Source organism: Balaenoptera musculus, chromosome 6 (genome assembly GCF_009873245.2).
Source record: "Balaenoptera musculus isolate JJ_BM4_2016_0621 chromosome 6, mBalMus1.pri.v3, whole genome shotgun sequence".
In the NCBI taxonomy this organism is placed as follows: Eukaryota; Metazoa; Chordata; class Mammalia; order Artiodactyla; family Balaenopteridae; genus Balaenoptera; species Balaenoptera musculus.
In genome coordinates, this window is record NC_045790.1 from 95662360 (window position 1) to 95681658 (window position 19299).

Genomic DNA, 19299 nt, shown 5'->3' on the forward strand with positions numbered 1-19299 from the left:
CTTTTTTTTGGCTGCGTTGGGTCTTTGTTGCTGTGCACGGGCTTTCTCTAGTTACGGCGAGTGGGGGCTACTCTTCATTGAGGTGTGCAGGCTTCTCCTTGCGGTGGCTTCTCTTGTTGTGGAGCACAGGCTCTAGGCGTGAAGGCTTCAGTAGTTGTGGCTCACGGACTCTAGAGCGCAGGCTCAGTAGCTGTGTGGCACAAGGGCTTAGTTGCTCCGCGGCATATGGGATCTTCCCAGGCCAGGGCTCGAACCTGTGTGCCCTGCACTGGCAGGCGGATTCTTTTTTTTTTTTTATTAATTTATTTTATTTATGGCTGTGTTGGGTCTTCGTTTCTGTGCGAGGGCTTTCTCTAGTTGGGGCAAGTGGGGGTCACTCTTCATTGCGGTGCGCGGGCCTCTCATTATCGTGGCCTCTCTTGTTGCGGAGCACAGGCTCCAGACGCGCAGGCTCAGTAATTGTGGCTCACGGGCCTAGTTGCTCCGCGGCATGTGGGATCTTCCCAGACCAGGGCTCAAACCCGTGTCCCCTGCATTGGCAAGCAGATTCTCAACCACTGCGCCACCTGGGAAGCCCCAGGCGGATTCTTAACCACTGCGCCACCAGGGAAGTCCACTAGACTTATTATGGTGATCATTTCATAACGTATGTAAGTGTCAAATCACAATGGAGTACACCTGAAACTAACATAATATTGTACGTCAACTATATTTCAATTAATTAATTAAGAAATGCCGTCTGTAACAGGCAGCCTCTAACATGCCCTACAGTGATCTCCACTTCCTGGTAGTCACACCCTTGTGTAGTCCCCTCCCACACTGCCCCAGGGAGGAGGAGAAGACTGTGGACAAGAGAGGTGAGCATTATAGTAAGTCCCCTACATACGAACCTTCAAGTTGCGAACTTTCAAAGATGTGAACATGTGTTCGCATGTCCAATCACGTAAGTTAGTTCATGTGTCTGGCATACATTGTCATGTGCGTGCATCCTCTACAAGTGGTTGTGCTTTTGTATACTTTACTATACAGTACTGTGTAGAGTACACTAGCACAGTATCTTTATTTCAAACCCAGGATGTCCGGAAGCAAGCATAAAAGCAGCGGTATATAGCCGATTGTGTTAGTTGGGTACCTAAGCTAACTGTGTTGGACTTACGAACAAATTGGACTTACGAATGTGCTCTCAGAATGGAACTCGTTCATATGTAGAGGACTTACTGTACATGTGGGAGGGTCAGGGGAAAGGGCAGAAAGCAGTGAGGAAGGAAGAAGAGGCCAGATGGTACAGCTGAGGCAAAGGATCCCTTCCAATTCTAAGGCTGCGTTTGGCCAGGCTTGATCCCACGGCTTTCCTTTCTCCTTTCAGCTCTGTTTTCCCTGGTCTGTTCTTTCCCAAGAAGAGAAGAAAATACCCAAATTAGAGGTGAGTCAGGGCTGCCTTTTTCCTGAAATACCATCTCCAGTTTTAAAGATCTTTCTCTATCTCTCTTTTCAAGAATAGAATAATGGTAACATTATTCAAGAACAGAAGAATAATATAACAAATATCCATGCTGCTTCCACTGAGAATTGTCACCTCTTCCCTTCCATGGGGGTAGGGAGATCAACCATCATTAATTATCCATGTCAGGTTCTCTGTTAAACAGTTTATATCAATTACTCATTGAAGAGTATATGTATATGAGACGCAAGAGGGAGGAGATATGGGGATATATGTTTATGTATAGCTGATTCACTTTGTTATACAGCAGAAACTAACACACCATTGTAAAGCAATTATACTCCAATAAAGATGTTAAAAAAATAAAAACTACAGATTAAAAAAAAAGAGTATATGTATATGTAGTGGATAGTATTATCCCCATTTTCAAGATGATGTGAAAGACACAGACCCAAAGAAACTCCCAGGATTATAGAGATAGTAAGTGGCAGAACCAAGACTGGAATGCAGCTCTCTCTGACCCTGCCACTGCACCATGCTGTCTCCTAGATCTGTGTCCAATTTACAATCCTATCATCACTGATTTCCCTCAGTGATGATAGGATTATAAATCCTACTGTTGACAGTGAGACTTTTTTTTTAACTCCTGATGTAAGAAGCAGAACATAAAGCCTTTTGTTTTGAATGCCATATCTTTAAGTTACCGGGAATGATTTTATCCGTGTGTGTTAACTAGTTTTTAGTGTGTTTTTTCCTTTGTAAATTATATAGCCCATTTATTTTAAATCTTAGTGTTTATTTTCATTATCTATATGAAGCCTTGCCTTTCGATGTCTTATAAAAATTTTTAAAAATACAACAGTTGGGCTTCCCTGGTGGCACAGTGGTTAAGAATCCGCCTGCCGAAAAGAAAAAAAATAAATAAATAAATTTAAAAAAAAAAAAAAAAAAAAGAATCCGCCTGCCAATGCAGGGGACACCAGTTCGAGCCCTGGTCCAGGAAGATCCCACATGCCGTGGAGCAACTAAGCCCATGAGCCACAACTACTGAGCCTGCGCTCTAGAGCTTGCGAGCCACAACTACTAAGCCCGCGCGCCTAGAGCCCGTGCTCTGTGACAAGAGAAGCCACTGCAACGAGAAGCCCGCACACTGCACCGAAGAGTAGCCCTTGCTCGCCGCAAATAGAGAAAGCCCGTGCGCAACAACGAAGACCCAACACAGCCAAAAATAAATAAATGTATATATATATAAAAAAATACAACAGTTATGTGTGCCCTTTGGATAAAAGTTGTAATTACTCAAAAGTGTTTAACTGGAAGTCCAATACCCTCAGGCACTCTCAGGGTTTAAACTGTTTCTTCCATCCCTCCCTGTCCCCAGTGCTTGACTCTCAGAAATGCCAAGTCCAAGTGGCAGGAAGATCTCTGGGTCTGATAATAAGTAAAGACTCACCAAAGCGAAGGGCCTTCTAGCCTTAAGAGTGATCGCTAATGATAGGGAGTCTCTTTCCACTAGGAATGGTGGAGGGTCGTCCAAAGACTGCAGAGTCTGAGCAGGGCCCTTAGCTTGCCTTCACGTGGCTTAGAAATAGATGCTTCCCTGGGGAAGACCCAGCTTTTTGGGGGGTGGCACATCTGAACACAACCTTACACTGAGCCAAGAATCTGGTGATAAATGAGATCAATTCCTTAGTCAACCAAGAGAGCTTGTTCTCCTTAGACTGAAGTGATGCTTGACAGGTCTTGGAGAGCAGTGTCCAACCTCAAAGATTGATCAGACCCTTTCCAAAGTTTGAACTTCTTACCTTATAAAGATGCTCAGGGACAAATTCTGCTGTTTCTTTCCTCCTTAAGGATTTTCTTCTCCAATCTTGAAAACACTGAAAATTCAATAACCTGAATCTGTTAACACTGTCTAGTAACTTTCATTTTTTCTTTTTCATTTGTTGTCCTAACAGCAGTGTGACCAACTTGGAAAATAATGAGTCAGTAATCTTTGTTTTCCACATTTGCCAAAATCATCACTTTGGTTTCATTCTTTAAGACTATAGAAAAGAGTTCAGAATCAGGAATTAGAGAACTCTCCTCTTGCTGATCTGCCTATTATGGATTTGATCATGGGAGAATGTCCCCATAATTGATTCATGTAGCTCCTCTGAATCTATTTATTCAATGACATTTATTAAGTGTCTACTGTGTGTCAGGCAGCACCATGTTATTAATTGGGGATATTCGACCTGGCCATAAGGAAGTCTACAGTATAGCAGGGGAAGATGTAGAGACAAGTGCAACAAAGTATTATAGAGGCTGTGAAGTGTTTACAAGGTATGGTGTCAGGGGGTGGGGGGCAGAGGAGGGAGTGGTCAATTCCATTGGGAATAGAGTTTCTGGAAGTTCTTCATGGAAGATGTGATGCTTAAGCTTTGCTTGGGGGAGGCATTTGGGAAAGAGCAGACTTTGAAGCCAGTATCCTCAGTCCAACTGTGAAGCCTGAGATTTTCTAGCTGTGTAACACTGAGCAAGGGAACCTCTGAGCCTGCTTTCAGTTTCTGTAACATTAGGATCATAGTAGCAATCTCATAGTGCAGTGGTGAAGGTTACCTTAAACATATATATTGAACATTGTTGGTGGAGGAGATCAGCAGGGAAAGGGTATTCAGATCCAAACTACCAGGGCTGGAAGGAACTCCTCTGGGTCAATCTAGTGCGTGAAAACTGTCTGCCCTGGGAGCTGTCTGTGGTGCTGATTTCACCAGGGCTTCACACTCATTATCTTGGGAAGACCTGCTCAGCACTCTGCCTGTGTCGTTCTTCAGGGGTCTGAACTGCTGTCTCCATCTCAGCAGAAGCCTGGGCTCCAACGAGTGTGCAGACCCCACCTCCTCCCTGCCCATTCCCAGCCTGCCAGTTCAGCCCTTCTGTGAGCCTTGTGGAAGAAGGGCTGACTCAGAACCATATGATAGGATAGGGGTTCTCAGTATCCATACTCCTGGTTCTGTAGAGGTAGAATGCGGCAACTATATGGGTTTGTCCACATCCTCCACCTGTGTGAGAAGAGTGCCAGGCTCCAACTCTAAACTTCTGCAGAGGAAACTCACCACTCCCCCTCCAAAGCCTAGGAAGTGTTTACCTCTTGCTAGAGCAACTGGGGAAAATTTTGTCCCCCGGGGGACACTTGGCAATGTCTAGAGATATTTTCAGTTGTCACTACTCAGGGGTGGGGGCATTCATTACTGGCTTCTAGAGGATAGAAGCCAGGGATGGTGCTAAACATTCTACAATGCACAGGACAGTCCCCTACAACCAAGAATTATCTGGCCAATTAGGCCCAAAAACTAGTGCTGAGGTTGAGAAACCCTGCTCTAGGGTTTGAGGCAATTTGGTGTGGTGTCTAGAACCTTACCGGACATCAAGGTCTAGCTCAATGTTCTTTATTTACCAGCTATGACCTTAGATAAATCACTGAACTGCTCTGAGCCTCATCTTCTACATATGTATGTTTAGGTTCCTGGACTAGAAAGCCTCAAAGCCCCTTCAAGTTCAAACTCAACATGTCTGCATAAATACTTGCTGAGTACACCGCTAGGAACCAACATTCTGTGGTACTATGTACATAAAATATCAGGAAATTCATAAAATATCAAGAGGAAAGGAACATAATGGGGGGAAAGTGAGAGCTGATAAAAGGTTACTACCCAAATATACACAGAATTTATGCGAATATAAGGGTTCAGATAAAATACAGGCTCTTAAACTTCAGGTGGTGACAAAAAATGACATCTTCACTAGCAATTAAAGAGACACAAAATAAAATAACTACGCCATGTTTGCTAATCTTTTGAAAAAAACAACTCAAAGTGCTTAGGAATGCAAGGTAGTATATGTACTTAGATATTCTTCTGTTTCCCTCTGAACAAACCCTCAGCCTGGGACTATGAAATAGTAGCTACAGAACTGGTTATGCTGCACAATCAAATCATTCCATCATAAAGAGGATACTTAGTTTCTTTCTATATCTATAAAAATTTGGGCCAGCCTCTGGACACTAACTGAAACATCAGTTCTCCTGGATTTCAGACCTTGAGACTCAGACTAGAACTACACCATCAGCCCTCCTGGGTCTCCAGCTTGCTGACTCACCTGCAGATCTTGGTACTTGTCAGTCTCCAAAATCACGTGAGCCAGTTCCATATAATAAATATCTTTCTGTATATATAAAAAATTAATGAGGGACTTCTCTGGCAGTCCAGTGGTTAAGACTCTGCGCTTCCACTGCAGGGGACACGGGTTCCATCCCTGGTCGGGGGAACTAAGATCCTGCATGCTACACGGCGTGGCTAAAAAAAAATAAAAATTAATTAATAGGAACTTAGCATTCTAAAGTAAAGAACAAGGTACTAGATTACCCTCTTCCCTCCTTATTCACCAAACAATAAGGCACTGGATTTAAATAATTAATTTTCAGAATTAGGAATAAACCGCCTTATCACACCTTCCTTTCGCCTCTTAATTATCTTGAATACCACCTTCAGAGTTAATGGGAGCCACAAAGGGTGTAGAGATCCCAGAAGGAAAGGACTGTGAGTGTACTCTTTAGGAGAGGAAGATGTAAAGCTGCTGGTGTATCTCCTTCCATGTGGAAGTCCCTGTCTGAGGCAGTCAATGTGGATCTTCCTCATTTGTTCCCGTACAAGACGCTCTTTTATAAGAAAGACCAGAAAGAGGTCGCTTCCAGAAATGGCACTTTCAAGCTGATGTAATTTGGAGATGGAGACCTCTATCACACTGGTTTCAGTCATTTGACAAGGACAGGCCACCCTAGCTGTGCCAAGAGGGAGAGGGCACACAGCACAGGAAACACCTTTAATTACCCTTCTTAAAACCATCTGTTCATGATCCTCCATTGCATCACTCTGAGTGTGAGGAAACAGACCTCTCCACTCTGCCTGTAGGTCAAGGAGAGAGAAGTAGCGAACACCTCCGAGGAAAAGGTACTACCAGAGGAATGAGCCTAGGAAGTACTCCTCTGCTGCATACAGAGTGAAGGGGCAAAAGGTGCACACACTTGGGCCTCAGAGAGAGAATGCAGGCGCTGTTGCTCACTGAGCAGTCCTTTATGTGGTACCGAGGACACCGCGTGACTTGGGAAGTGTCAGCTGGGAAGAGGCAGAAAAGTCTTACCAGCCAGCAAGGTGATGTGGCTTCCCAGTGAACTGTCAAAACCCGCCAGGGCTTAGGGCTTCACTCTCTGCCAGGCTGTGAATTCATGTAGACAGGGAGCCATGAACGACTTGTTCACCACTGCCTCCTAAGCACAGCTCTGTGCTTGGCACATAGGTACACTCCACAGATGCTTTAAAAAAAAAAAAAAAAGGTTAAATATTTAATGGAATCTTTTAGGTGAACATTCACATGATACTGGAAAGCATGAACAGGAAGAGGAAATTCTGTTTCTGGAATAGCTATGGTATGATAATGGGATCTGGCCCTTTTAAAATCAACAAATGTGTCTTAAAATTGGGTGAAACGCTCTTCTGAGGAAATTCAACTACTTTCTGCAGGAGCACAATTGTTGCACTTCCCATCAAAGTGCTTTCTTTGGTCCCTTACTTCAGTTATTTGATTTTTTTTTTTTAATGATGTAATAGTTTGAAGGTTGACCAAAAACAAAAGGCTGAGTAAAACCTGGGACCTGGATACAGTGTCATAATTAAACTGAGAAGTAAAATGTAGTAAAGGAATATGCTTTTATCACTTCACCTAATAGTCCAAAGAATAACTCTTAAGAATAAGGGAACTCTACTTAAACCACACATAGTCTAGCTCAATTTACCAACCACCACCAAGCAACATAGGTAAGTACTATAAAGGACTCACCCAACTCAACAAATCCACCTGCCAGTTCCTACTACATAATTCACTTAGGCTTTATACCCGTTAAATGCAAATGTTTCTGGAAGATGAAATACTAAAAACACAATAATTAAAATCAAGCCTCATGGACTTCCCTGGTGGCGCAGTGGTTAAGAATCTGCCTGCCAATGCAGGGGACACGGGTTCGAGCCCTGGTCCAGGAAGATCCCACATGCCGTGGAGCAACTAAGCCCGCGCGCCACAACTACTGAGCCCGCGCTCTAGAGCCCGTGAGCCACAACCGCTGAGCCCGCGTGCTGCAACTACTGAAGCTCGCAAGCCTAGAGCCCGTGCTCCGCAACAGGAGAAGCCACCGCAGTGAGAAGCCCGCGCACCACAACGAAGAGTAGCCCCTGCTCGCTGCAACCAGAGAAAGCCCACGCGCAGCAACGAAGACCCAATGCAGCCAAAAATAAATAAATAAATAAATTTATTAAAAAAAAAAAAATCAAGCCCCATGATGTTCCCTCATCTTTTTTTTAGCTCCTTGATATTGTCCCCACCAGGAGCCTGTGATTTACTGGTAACTCCAACATTCTGGAAAACTATTAGATAATAAACACTGTGCAAGTCAATACTTAAAGGATATCAAATTCATAAATCATCATGTGGCAGTCTCAGAATGAAGTTCACAAACAGAAATTCCTAAAATGCAACAGAGTCTAGAGAACTACAGGACAGGAGTAAAACTGACGATGCACCAATACCCCAGCTGACTTCGGGCACTGACCTTCACCCTCTGATTCCAAGATCAGTACAGAATCCTAATGCACACTGCAGACAGAAAAACACAGTCATGGCTTTACCTACCCCTCCTCTGAGAATCTGGAGAAATGTTTCTCTTCAGGAAGAAAAAAAAAAAAACACAAACCAAACAAACAAACAAACCCCCCCCCCTACATTTCCAAATTCAATCAACCGGATAACCTGGCAGCAACCCCAGGCTAATTGCAGAGCTCCAAAACAGCCCTCTCTCTGACGCCTGTCAACTTCACTGGGCAAAGGTAATCGGCAATCCCTGACTCTCCGGCTAGGTCGGGCCCCATCCAGGGAGGCTAAGCGCAGGGGGAGTTTCATACCAACCCGTCGGTGATAGTAGACTGTGTGCCATTCATTGGGGCCCTTGGCGAGAGGTCCTCCTTTTATCCAACTTGCATCTTACAGCTGACGCCACCCCACCCCCAGCGCTCCAGGACCAGGCTCAACTCTGTAAGGGACACAAGAGTCCAACTCAAAACTCCATTCAGTCACCTAGAACGTCCGACTGGAAGAGGTCAAGGAAAGGAGATGTGGGTGGGAGCGAAGCAAGTTACCTCCCAAAGCAAACCAAGCAAGTTCGCCAGAAGGCGAGTCCTAGAGCGAGAGAGCAATCCTTCTCGGGAAGGCACAGGAGAAAACTTCGTCACGGAGGGAAGTGGGCGAGCCGCGGGGAAGGGCGCCCGGGGGTCCCTCCGGGGCCGGGGCGGGATTGGCTCAGGGCTGGGTGTCGGCTCCTCCGCCGGGTCTCGGGGGCCTGCGAGTCCCCGCCGCCGGGCCGGGCCCGCTAGGCTCCGCCCTTCGTCTGGGGCTGCCGGCCGGTCGTGGCCGCAGCCTCGGCCGCGTCTCGGGCCGAACTCCTCGCCGTCCCCGCCAGGTTCCGGGCGCCGGAACTAGCGCGGCTGCCGGGGACGGGGTTCCGACAGGCAGAAGTGACCGGAACCTGTTCTCGCAGCGCGGCGGTATGTTGCCCATGTCTCGGGGCCCCGGACTCTTCCGCGGTCTGCACCGGCGGCGGCGGCGGCGGCGGCGGCTCCTTCCACACACGCGGGTAGGCGGCTGTTGCCTCGAGGGGCGGGAGGTGCCCGTCCAGCCCGGCCTCGAATTGCCGGCCCCGAAGGCCGGCGGCTAGGGCGGCGGCTCGGAACGCGCAGCCGGCTCGCCGGGTTCCTGGGCCCTCGCGGGAGCGCGCGCGGCGGGCGGAGGAGGCCGGCGGCGATGGGGTCCGCGCGACAATCCCATAGATGCTTTTCAAATATATGAACCTATCATGTGAACTCTAAAGTAGTGTTGTAGAAATGAAAGTCATTTTTACGCATAAAACTGAAAGTAGGTTCAGCTTAAACCATGATCTTACTTTGTCTTTTTATTTTCATCGGTGATATTCTTGAACCTCAGAGGTTCCTCAATATTAAATCCACCCAAGGTAGTGCGGTTGGACAGAAGATGAGCACCGTGGTTATCCTTCCAGTCACTCACTGGGCTTGCTCAACTGGTTTGGGGTAGATGCACCAGAGGAGTGGTTTAGTGGGAGGGAAAATTAGGTGGCCTGGGAGTTAGGAAACCTGTTTTCCAGGTGGCACCAGGAGCTGTGTGCGCTGTAGCAGGCCCAGCCCCAGGGCACAGGATCCCTTTCCACCTTTCCCTTCCCACGGTGCCCATCCCCCTCCAGGAGCTCACACGCAATGACATCCCTGTACCAGGGCCACTTGCAACCCCTCTCCATGTACATGGGAGAGAATTGCTCAAAGAGAAAGCTGCCATGCTGGGCACTTTCAGGATCTGGCCCAGTGTGTTTCTGAACTCAGGGGTTCCAGATTTGTCAGCAGCAAGACTCTGGTGGAGGCGAGTCACTTCTTGGTATCTCTCCGTGGAAAGAAGAGATGATTCAGCTCCAGAGTCTGGACAGAGAGGGCCAGCCACAGCACCAGGTAGGTCGGGGAGCCTGGGTCTCGGAGTTGGAGTTGAAAGAGCACTGAGCAGGCGTCGGGAGACCCAGAAACTGGTCGGTAAAAGCTGTGAGACCCGGACAAGCTGTTTAGTATCTCTGGACTGTCAGCTTTGGGAAAGTCGGTGAGATGATGTATATAAAAAGCACATTCCTGCACGGCAAGGAAACAATTACCAAAATGAAAACGCAGCCTATGGAATAGGAGAAAATATCTGCAAACCCTATATCTTATAAAGGATTAATATCCAAAATATATAAGGAACTCCTACAACTCAATAGCAAAAATCCAAACAACCTGATTTTTTAAATGGGCAAAGGATCTGAGGAGACATTTCTACAAAGAAGTCATACAAATGGCCAACAGGTATATGAAAAGGTGCTCAACATCACTAATCATCAGGGAAATGCAAATCAAAACCACACTGAGCTATCATCTCACACCTGTTAGGATGGTTATTATTTTTTTAAAAAAGGGAGGGGTAAGTGTTGGTGAAGGTCTGGAGAAAAGGGACCCCTTGTACACTGTTGATGAGAATGTAAATTGGTGCAGCCATTATAGAAAGGAGTATGGAAGTTCCTCAGAAAATTAAAGTTAGAACTACCGTATGATCCAGCAATCCTACTCCTGGGTATATATCCAAAGGAACTGAAATCATGATCTTGAAGAGATATCTGCATTCTCATGTTCATTGCAGCATTATTCACAATTATTATAGCCAAGATATAAAAAGAACTTAAGTGTCCATCAGTGGGTGAATCAATAAAGAAAATGTGGTATCTACATACAATGGAATATTATTCAGCCTTAAAAGAGAAGGAAATCCTGACATTTGCGACATCATGGATGAACCTGGAGGACATTATGTTAAGTAATCTAAATCAGGCACAGAAGGACAAATACTACATGATATGAGAAATCTAAAATAATCAAATATACAGAAATGAGTAGAATGGTGGTTGCCAGGGGCCATGGGGAGAGGGAAACAGGAAGGTGTTGGTTAGAGGACACAAAGTTTCAGTTATACACCATGAATAAGTCCTAGAGATCTGCCGTACAACTTAGTGTCCATAGTTAACAATACTGTATTGTGCACTTAATATTTTGCTAAGAGGGTTGATTTAAGTTATATTCATATCACAAAAAGTAATAACAAAGAGGGCAGGAGGAAACTTTTGGAGGTGATGGATGTGTTTACGGCATAGATTGTGGTGATGGTTTAATGGCTGTATACTTATCCCCAAACTCACCAAGTTGTATACATTAAATATGGTCAGCCTTTTGTATGTCAATCATACCTGAATATGGTATTGGTTGTTTTTTTTAAAAGCATGTTCCTTTACTAAACAGTTGTCAAATCTTAAATATGCATTGTCTTGCCATGAAGCCTATTTTTCCAATAAGTTCTACCAAGAACTTTATTCTTCCAAAGTTATTCTTTTCACAACCCCTTGAGTTCATTTATCCCCTTTGCACAGAGAACTTTAATGCAGGAATTGTTAACATTTTCTTTTTTGTGAGTCTGATGGACTATGGCTTCTCTCTCCATAGAAATGCCCTGTGTGCTTGCATGCACAGACACACACACACACACACAAACACACACTGTTTTGCATATAATTCCTGTGGCTTTTTGACACCCAGAGGTCCATGGATCTGGGTTTTAAAATTCCAGAAAAGGAATGTCTGAGTCCTAAAGTATCTCAGAATCCAGGATTATGATTCTTTTTTCATACTGGCCAAGCCAGTCTAGATAGTGTCAATATCCTGCTCTGCTTCTCAAGCCTGCTCCATCTCCAGGGAAAGTTCACTTCAGACCTACTGAAGTTGACTGTCCTGCCAGAGGTCATACCTTCAAATATCTCTTCCCTCACCCTCCTTGTTCCTCAAACGTCCTCAGCTGGCCTTGGCTCATTGCACTAGTGTGCAATGGAGAAGCAGCTGGGGGCAGGTGGAAGCTTTCTCATGGTAAATCAGGGCTGGGCTCCAGCTCATTTCTGCCTCCAGTGCTCCTGGGTCCTTGACAAGCCTGCTTCCTAGATCCCTGGCCAGCACTCCACCCTTCCTCTGCTCTACCCCTGCCCTGGGTCCACCTGCAGGGCCACACCTAGAGAGTCATGCTTGAGGAAATAGACTGCCTTCTAACAGTGAACTCAACTTGATCAGGCGCTCCCAGCAAACACAAGAAGCTCAGAGAAGGGTCACAGTGCAAATGGTAGGCACTCACACTGAGCTTTCTTTCACAGGTGGTGGCAGGTGTTCTACATGACCCGTAAGTGGGAGAGGAATGGAAGTGATCCCCCCCTCAGCCTTCCAAAAGTTGGGATCCAGAGTATTGCCCCCACGGTGGTGTCTTTTTGGTGTTTCAGATCTCATGCTAGATCAGTGTCTGAAAGGTAAGAAACTTAGAAGGACAGTGTTCCCAATAGATCAGAATGCAGACGCAGTACCAAGGCTGTGTGTGCTTCAACCCTTCAATTCACACTTTTCGTGCTGCCTCTAAAATGGGTAGGGATACCCAGATTCATGACCCATTCACTGGACTGTCGCAGCATGAGAATAATGAAATTCCCATGGACTACTCTGTCTTAGGGTGAAACTAGGCAAACTCCATTTGTAGGCTTAGTCTTCTTGGATGCAAAGTACATTGTAATGAGTTTCTGTACTCCTCACCAGGGAGCAAAGAAAATATTAAAGCTTGTTTGCAAAGTTTGCACAAGAAAGAGCCTAGTGGCTAAAATTCCAAAGACCTCGTGGTTAGCTAGAATTTCCTATCAGATTATTTAGCTTCTTTCCAAATGATTTTTCTTAAGAAATGGGTCACAGGTGTATATTCTGCCTTTTCCTAATAAAGCTTTGATAACATCGACTTGGATATCCAAACTCCTTTGTAAAATTCTGCACAAGTTTCCTGTAAGACAGCACCTCTCCTTGTGTAACCTGGAAGCCTGACAGGACTAGAGGGCATTTGGCTCCAACTGGCATCCCTACCCACCACCTGGCTCTGCTGAACTGCCCCGACGCCCCAGCCGCATGTGAGAGCTCACCTACTGTGCTCCGGGAAGTCTGTGCCTAAGCTAAGCAGCAGTTCTTTGTAAGTGGGTCTTCTGAAGTAGGGGGAGGGGCAGGGGAAGGTAAGGACAGGGTAATACGTTACCTTGCTTTGGCCTTACTCCTGTGTCTGAGTCTTTTCTCAAGTGCGGATCAGAATGGATGACATCGCCACCCAGTGGCCAATCCCTAATAAAACAGCATCACATCTCAAGCTGCAATTATCTAGTACGACAGCCACTAGCCACACGTGACTATTAATTACTTGAAATGTGGCTAGACAGGAAGCAAACCCAGGCAGAGAGTGGGGCCCAGGGAGTGATGAAGCATTCTCTTCTGCAGGTGAGCATCTTTTTTTTCTTTTTTTAAATTTATTTATTATTTATTTATTATTTATTTTTGGCTGTGTTGGGTCTTCATTTCTGTGCGAGGGCTTTCTCTAGTTGCGGCAAGCGGGGGCCACTCTTCATCGCGGTGCGCGGCCTCTCACTATCGTGGCCTCTCTTGTTGCGGAGCACAGGCTCCAGACGCGCAGGCTCAGTAGTTGTGGCTCACGGGCCCAGTTGCTCTGCTGCTCTGCGGCATGTGGGATCTTCCCAGAGCAGGGCTTGAACCCGTGTCCCCTGCATTGGCAGGCAGATTCTCAACCACTGCGCCACCAGGGAAGCCCATGCAGGTGAGCATCTTGATGCTCCAGGAAGAACTGACCCGGCATCAGCGAGCCAGGGCTGCAAATTCCAGCTCTTCCCTTGCTCTCTAAGTGTCCTTGGAGAAAGCACTACCCTTGCTGGCATCAGTTTTCTCTTCTATCGAATGGAAAGTATTTAACAAGCTGATCTCAAGATCCTATCAGGGCGAAATGTCCCATAATCTCTGTTGTTTCTTCTGTCCACTCCTGACCAAGTGAACGGGGAACCTGTAAGGAAGTGCCTGGTTTCCTGCTCATCACGGGTTCCCACAATTTCCTAGGGGCTCAGGGGCCCTGAGGAGACACACACTCAGTATCTCAGCACAGTTCCCTCTTCACAGGACGCTATCACAGCAGCACCTAGCCAGGTGGTGATGGTTCTGCACATTCTACAGATGAGAAAACAGTTTCAGAGGGGCTATTTGACTCATGCAGAGTCAGACACGGACTCACAGGATGTTGATGCTGGAAAAGATGTCTAAAATTAAAGGGAGGTAGTCCTCACTGTCGTTTTACTGGTAGGGAGACTGAGGCTCAAGATCATGTGACCTGGCAGCAGCCTTGGTAGTGACAACAATGGAATCCTCAGTTTCTAAGACTCCTAGTCCTACCTCATGCTCCTCATCTGTAAACTAAGGGTAATAATAGTGCCCAACTCATAAAATGGTTATGAGCACTTAGCACTCAGAGGTAAGTTCTCAATAAACACAGCTGGTATGTGATATTGCCTGCATTCACCTTTTATCTCCAGTTAAGATCTCTTCCTGAGGTCTTTAGCTAGAACTACCCCAGACAGACTTTCCATAAAATCGTCACCTTAGGTCATCTGCAGCGGTGGACCGAGAATGAGTTGGGTGATAAAGATCAGCGAGGGACAAAATTGTTGAAGACATACTGTGTGGAGGGCGGGGAGGTGGCTGTGATTTGGGGAACGATTCTCCTGCAGGTGTAAAGGAATAAAGAGCCTGACAGTCCACCATTGCAGAGATGAACACAATGGAGAGAGGTATCGGGGTCCAGCTGGCAACTCACAAAGAGTTATCGTCACTGTGTGTCTGACCTTGCCCGAAGTCCCCTGAAAGAAGGGCAGCTGAGTCCTCATGGCAATAAGTGCCAGTCATCAGAGCACAAAACGAGCTCTGTGTGTGTTCCCGCTTCTCTCCACACGGTGCTATCTCACATTGCACAGCACTTTACAGTTTATCAAGGTGAGACTTAGGTAGATTTTATCTTAGCTCATCCTTACAGCATCCCTGTGCAGGGGGCAGAGAATGTCTGTCTTTGTTTCACAAGGTTTTCCTCTCATTTTACAAGCTAGAAACTGAGATGCAGAGGTAGTTGTGCAACTTTGTATAAGGTCACACAGGTAGGACATGGCTTAGCCAACACCCAACATGTGGTCTGAGTCCCTCTTAATCCTGTCGAAGTCTTTACTCCAAAGGTCTGCAACGACCAAGTGATTTTAGCATCTTCCATTGCTCTGCTCAAACCATAAATGCTCTGAGAAACTTCATACAGTTCTGTGAACAGGTCATACTCTTTCTTTGTTCTCTTTTTTCTGTGCCTACTCGGAGCCGTGAATATACTGCCTAGTGTGCCAATTAAAGGAACACAAAGCATTCATGCTCCAGGAAATCTCCAGGCCTTATGATGTTGATGTGCCATTTTAAGTGGTCACATTTCTGAAAAATTATTTGTTTCTAACAATTACAAAGGACTCTGGGTATCAAAGAAAATAGCCTGACACAGCAATTCCACTTCTAGGTATTTACCCAAGAAAAATGAAATCATAAGCCTACAAAATCACTTGTACATGATAGTTCATGTACAACCCAAATTTATATTGACAGGAAATAATACATCCACACAGTGAATACTATTCAGCAATTAAAGGAATGAACTACAGACAACATCATGGATGAACTCAGAGACATTAGGTTTACAAAAAGAGCCACATACAAAAGAGTATATACTGTATGATTCATTTAGATGATGTTCTAGGACAGACAAACTAAACTATAGTGATAAAAATCAGAACAATTTTTGTAGAGGGCAAAGGGTGGGAAGAATTATCTAGAAAGGGACACAAAGTAACTTTTTAGGATGTTGGAAAAGTTTATATCTTCTTTGGGGTGATGGTTTTACAGGTGTATATATTTGTCAAAACTCATCAAAGTGTACATTATACCTCATTGAGTAAATTAATAATACCTTATTAAATTAGGCATTATTTCTGAAAGTCAAAATTGAGGAAAGACTGAGAGTTGCTTTAGGAAAAATGTGTTTTCGCCATAACTCTACTTACACATTTTGTTCTGCATGTATGATTCCATAGGTCAGTGGTTTTATATATGTTAATTATATGGTCACTTTGGGGAAATTTTCAGAAATCATCCTTGGCTTTTTGCTAGTCGGTCAACCCAGCATCAACTGAGCACCTACCATATGCCTAGAAACATCTAGGTAGTGGATTGGGAATAGAGAAGTAGGTAAGACACAGGTCCATCCTGGAGGAGCCCACAAAGGCATATAGGAAATAAGTCAGAGATCACTAAGGTAAGAATAAGGAAAAAGCACCAAAAATTGTTTAAAAAAAGGTATCCACAAGACAGTACTGTGTCCTCATTATGAGTCAGGGAAACTGAGCCCTGAAAAGGGATTTGGCAGACTGGGAAGGGGAGGGCATTCAACTGCAGGGAACAGCTTCTTTCACTCAAACAATATTTAATCCTCGTTTATTGAGCACCTTGATATGCCTCCTAAGGAAGGTGATTTTGTTTATGCCTAAGAAGGGGGCCTCTGGAATCAGATTGCTTGGGGTCTTCCCTTTACCACCTGGGTGATCTGAGCAAGCTATTTGGCCTCTCTGAAAAGACGGGGATCATCATGGCATCCACATCATCAGTTATTGTGCTGATTAGAAAAGATAGTCTGTGTGAAGTGATCAGCATAGAACCAGGTACAGGAAATGTACAATAACTCTTAGATCCCATTACTGCTATTGCCATCCTTAATATATACCAGAAACTTAGGCAAGCCCTGGAAATACTGAAGAAAACTCCACGTTTGCATTAGTCAGCTTGGGCTGCTATAACAGAATACCATAGACTGGGTGACTTAACAACAGACCTTTATTTCTCGCAGTTCTGGAGACTGGGAAGTCCAAGATCAAGCCAGCAGATTTGGGTCCTGGTGAGAATCCTCTTCCTGGTTTGCAGACAGCTGCCTTCTAGCTGTGTCCTCACATGGCAGAGAGAGAGAGAGACAGAGAGAGAGAGCGAGCGAGAGTGTGTGCAAGAGAGCTCCGGTCTCTCTTTCTCTTCTTATAATTACACTAATCCCATCATAGGGGCCTTACCCCGTGACTTCATCTGAACCTAATTATCTCCCAAGGGCCCCATCTCCAAATACCATCACGTTGGGGGCTAAGGCTTCAGCGTATGAATGGGGGTCAGGGGGACAGGAACAGTCCATTAGGTTCTAGTGGGGGAGACAGATAAGTTTACAGATCATTAAAATACCATGTGCTAACCACTTGGAAAAGAAGAAAATTTAGAGATTCTGTGTTGTAGATTATCTTTATTTCTACAGAGGCCCAGAGGAGGGAAATGACTTTCCTGAGCTTCTAGGGCAATAGCACAGTCTGGAGTCAGGCCTCCTGAGTCTCAGTTCAAGGGGGACGTCCCCTACTGTTTATCCCTCTGAAAGAAAAAGATGTATCCTTGCTCCTTCAAATTCCCTGGAGCTCTGATTATAGTTTTCTAGAACCAGGTATCTCTCTGTGACTGGAGAGACAGGCCAGGTGACCTCTTTACCTGGTTCTTGTGCTCAATCCATTTATACAGAAGCAACTCTAGGCTGCTTTCTGGAAGGTGATAACCCCATCTCCCCCTCTGCAAACAAGGCAGGGGCCTGCAGATAGAGACAGTCTATCGAGGAGGGGTCTCAGGGCACAAAAAAATAAGAGGAGGCTTTCAAATGCGGGTCTGAGAGTAGGAACCTGGACAGACTGGCCTTGGGTCTAGAGAGGCACATTGTAATCAACCCTGGCTCCAGCTGGAAGCAGTGCCAGCCCTAGGGCTTTCCAAGTCAGGGACCAGGGAGGTGGTTTCCCATCAACCCTGCAGCATTCGTGTCCCAGGTTTACTTCCTGGGGGCTTTCTCAGGCCAACCGTGAGCATCCAGCCCTTCCTCCTTTCCCCCATCATTTGAAGTGCCTACATGTTCTCACACACACACACACACACAAACACACATCATTCCAACATTTCCCCACATTCTCAACTCACACACATTAGCTCACACAAACTCAGACTTGCCACTTACACTGACTCACAAGTACAGAATCATAAATCTACCCAATGCATGTGCACAGTTACACACGTGCTCAATCATGCGTACTCTGACATATACACGCACTCACCATACGCACATCCACGTCCTTGTCCACGTACAGGTGGCCCCTCATCCACAATGCTCTGCTGACCTCTCCCTGCCAATCACTTGTGATTTCTCAGAAGGGGACATTCAGGCATGTTTGGGAAAGCTGCCTGGATGTCTGTGTACTCACAGCAAAAAATCTCCCTGAACTGTAAACTTCCATGTGGTTCTTTGTTTTGCAATACCAAACCGAACAGTACAAGATGTCTGAGCAAACAAAGTACCAACTGCTTATTATCTGATTTTTAGATTTGCCTCTGAGTCACTCTTGGGACATGACATCATGGGCTAACTTCAACTTGATGGAAAGTCTTCGGGGCCCCTCAGTCTTCCTGCAGGAGGCAGATGTGCAGGGCCTGGGAGCCCTTGGCAGTTGGAGTGGACAACCTCATAGAGGTGTCAAAGGAGCCCATCAAGACAAGTTCAGGGTCCCTGTGAAGTTGGGCAGAGAACCTGTGCCTAAGAATTCTCAGAGGTGTTACCTCCTCAACCCTGGTTTCAAGAATGAACACATCAGGACTTCCCTGGTGGCGCAGTGCTTAAGAATCCGCCTGCCAATGCAAGGGACACGGGTTCGAGCCCTGGTCCGGGAACATCCCACATGCCGCGGAACAACAAAGCCCGTGCCCCACAGCTACTGAGCCTGCGCTCTAGAGCCCGTGAGCCACAACTACTGAGCCCACGTGCCACAACTACTGAAGCCCGCGTGCCTAGAACCCGTGCTCCACAACAAGAGAAGCCACTGCAATAAGAAGCCTGCGCACCGCAACAAAGAGTAGCCCCCGCTCGCCGCAACTAGAGAAAGCCCGCGAGCATCAACAAAGACCCAACGCAGCCAAAAATAAATAAATTAATAAATAAAAATTTAAAATATATATAAGTGGTCTTTTGTGACTGGCTTCCTTCATTTAGCATAACGTTTTCATGGTTCATCCACATTGTAGCGTGTATCAATACTTTATTCCTTTTTATTGCCAAATAATATGTCATCGTATGAAAGGTGCCTGATTTTTTAAAATGGTAGTAAAATACACATAACATAAAACTTACCATCTTAACCA

The 19299-nt window shown here is 45.7% G+C and overlaps 1 protein-coding gene and 1 long non-coding RNA gene across 3 annotated transcripts in view; one reads left to right on the forward strand and one right to left on the reverse strand.

Annotated features, from left to right (window-relative positions):
* Positions 1-8710, reverse strand: part of ZFP37 (ZFP37 zinc finger protein) — a 45499-nt gene extending 36789 nt beyond the window's left edge. Inside the window, exon 1 of the mRNA XM_036856175.1 lies at positions 8668-8710. The gene's annotated coding sequence lies outside the window, so the exon portion shown is untranslated. The remainder of the gene's footprint in view (positions 1-8667) is intronic.
* A 368-nt stretch (positions 8711-9078) lies between these two features.
* On the forward strand, positions 9079-18767 carry LOC118897204. Of its 2 annotated transcripts, XR_005020367.1 has the most exons (4): positions 9079-9161; positions 12306-12455; positions 12914-13153; positions 18488-18767. It is a non-coding gene; the product is annotated as an uncharacterized LOC118897204 (long non-coding RNA). The 2 variants fall into 2 exon arrangements; XR_005020368.1 differs by lacking the exon at positions 12914-13153.
* The last annotated feature ends 532 nt before the right edge of the window (positions 18768-19299 follow it).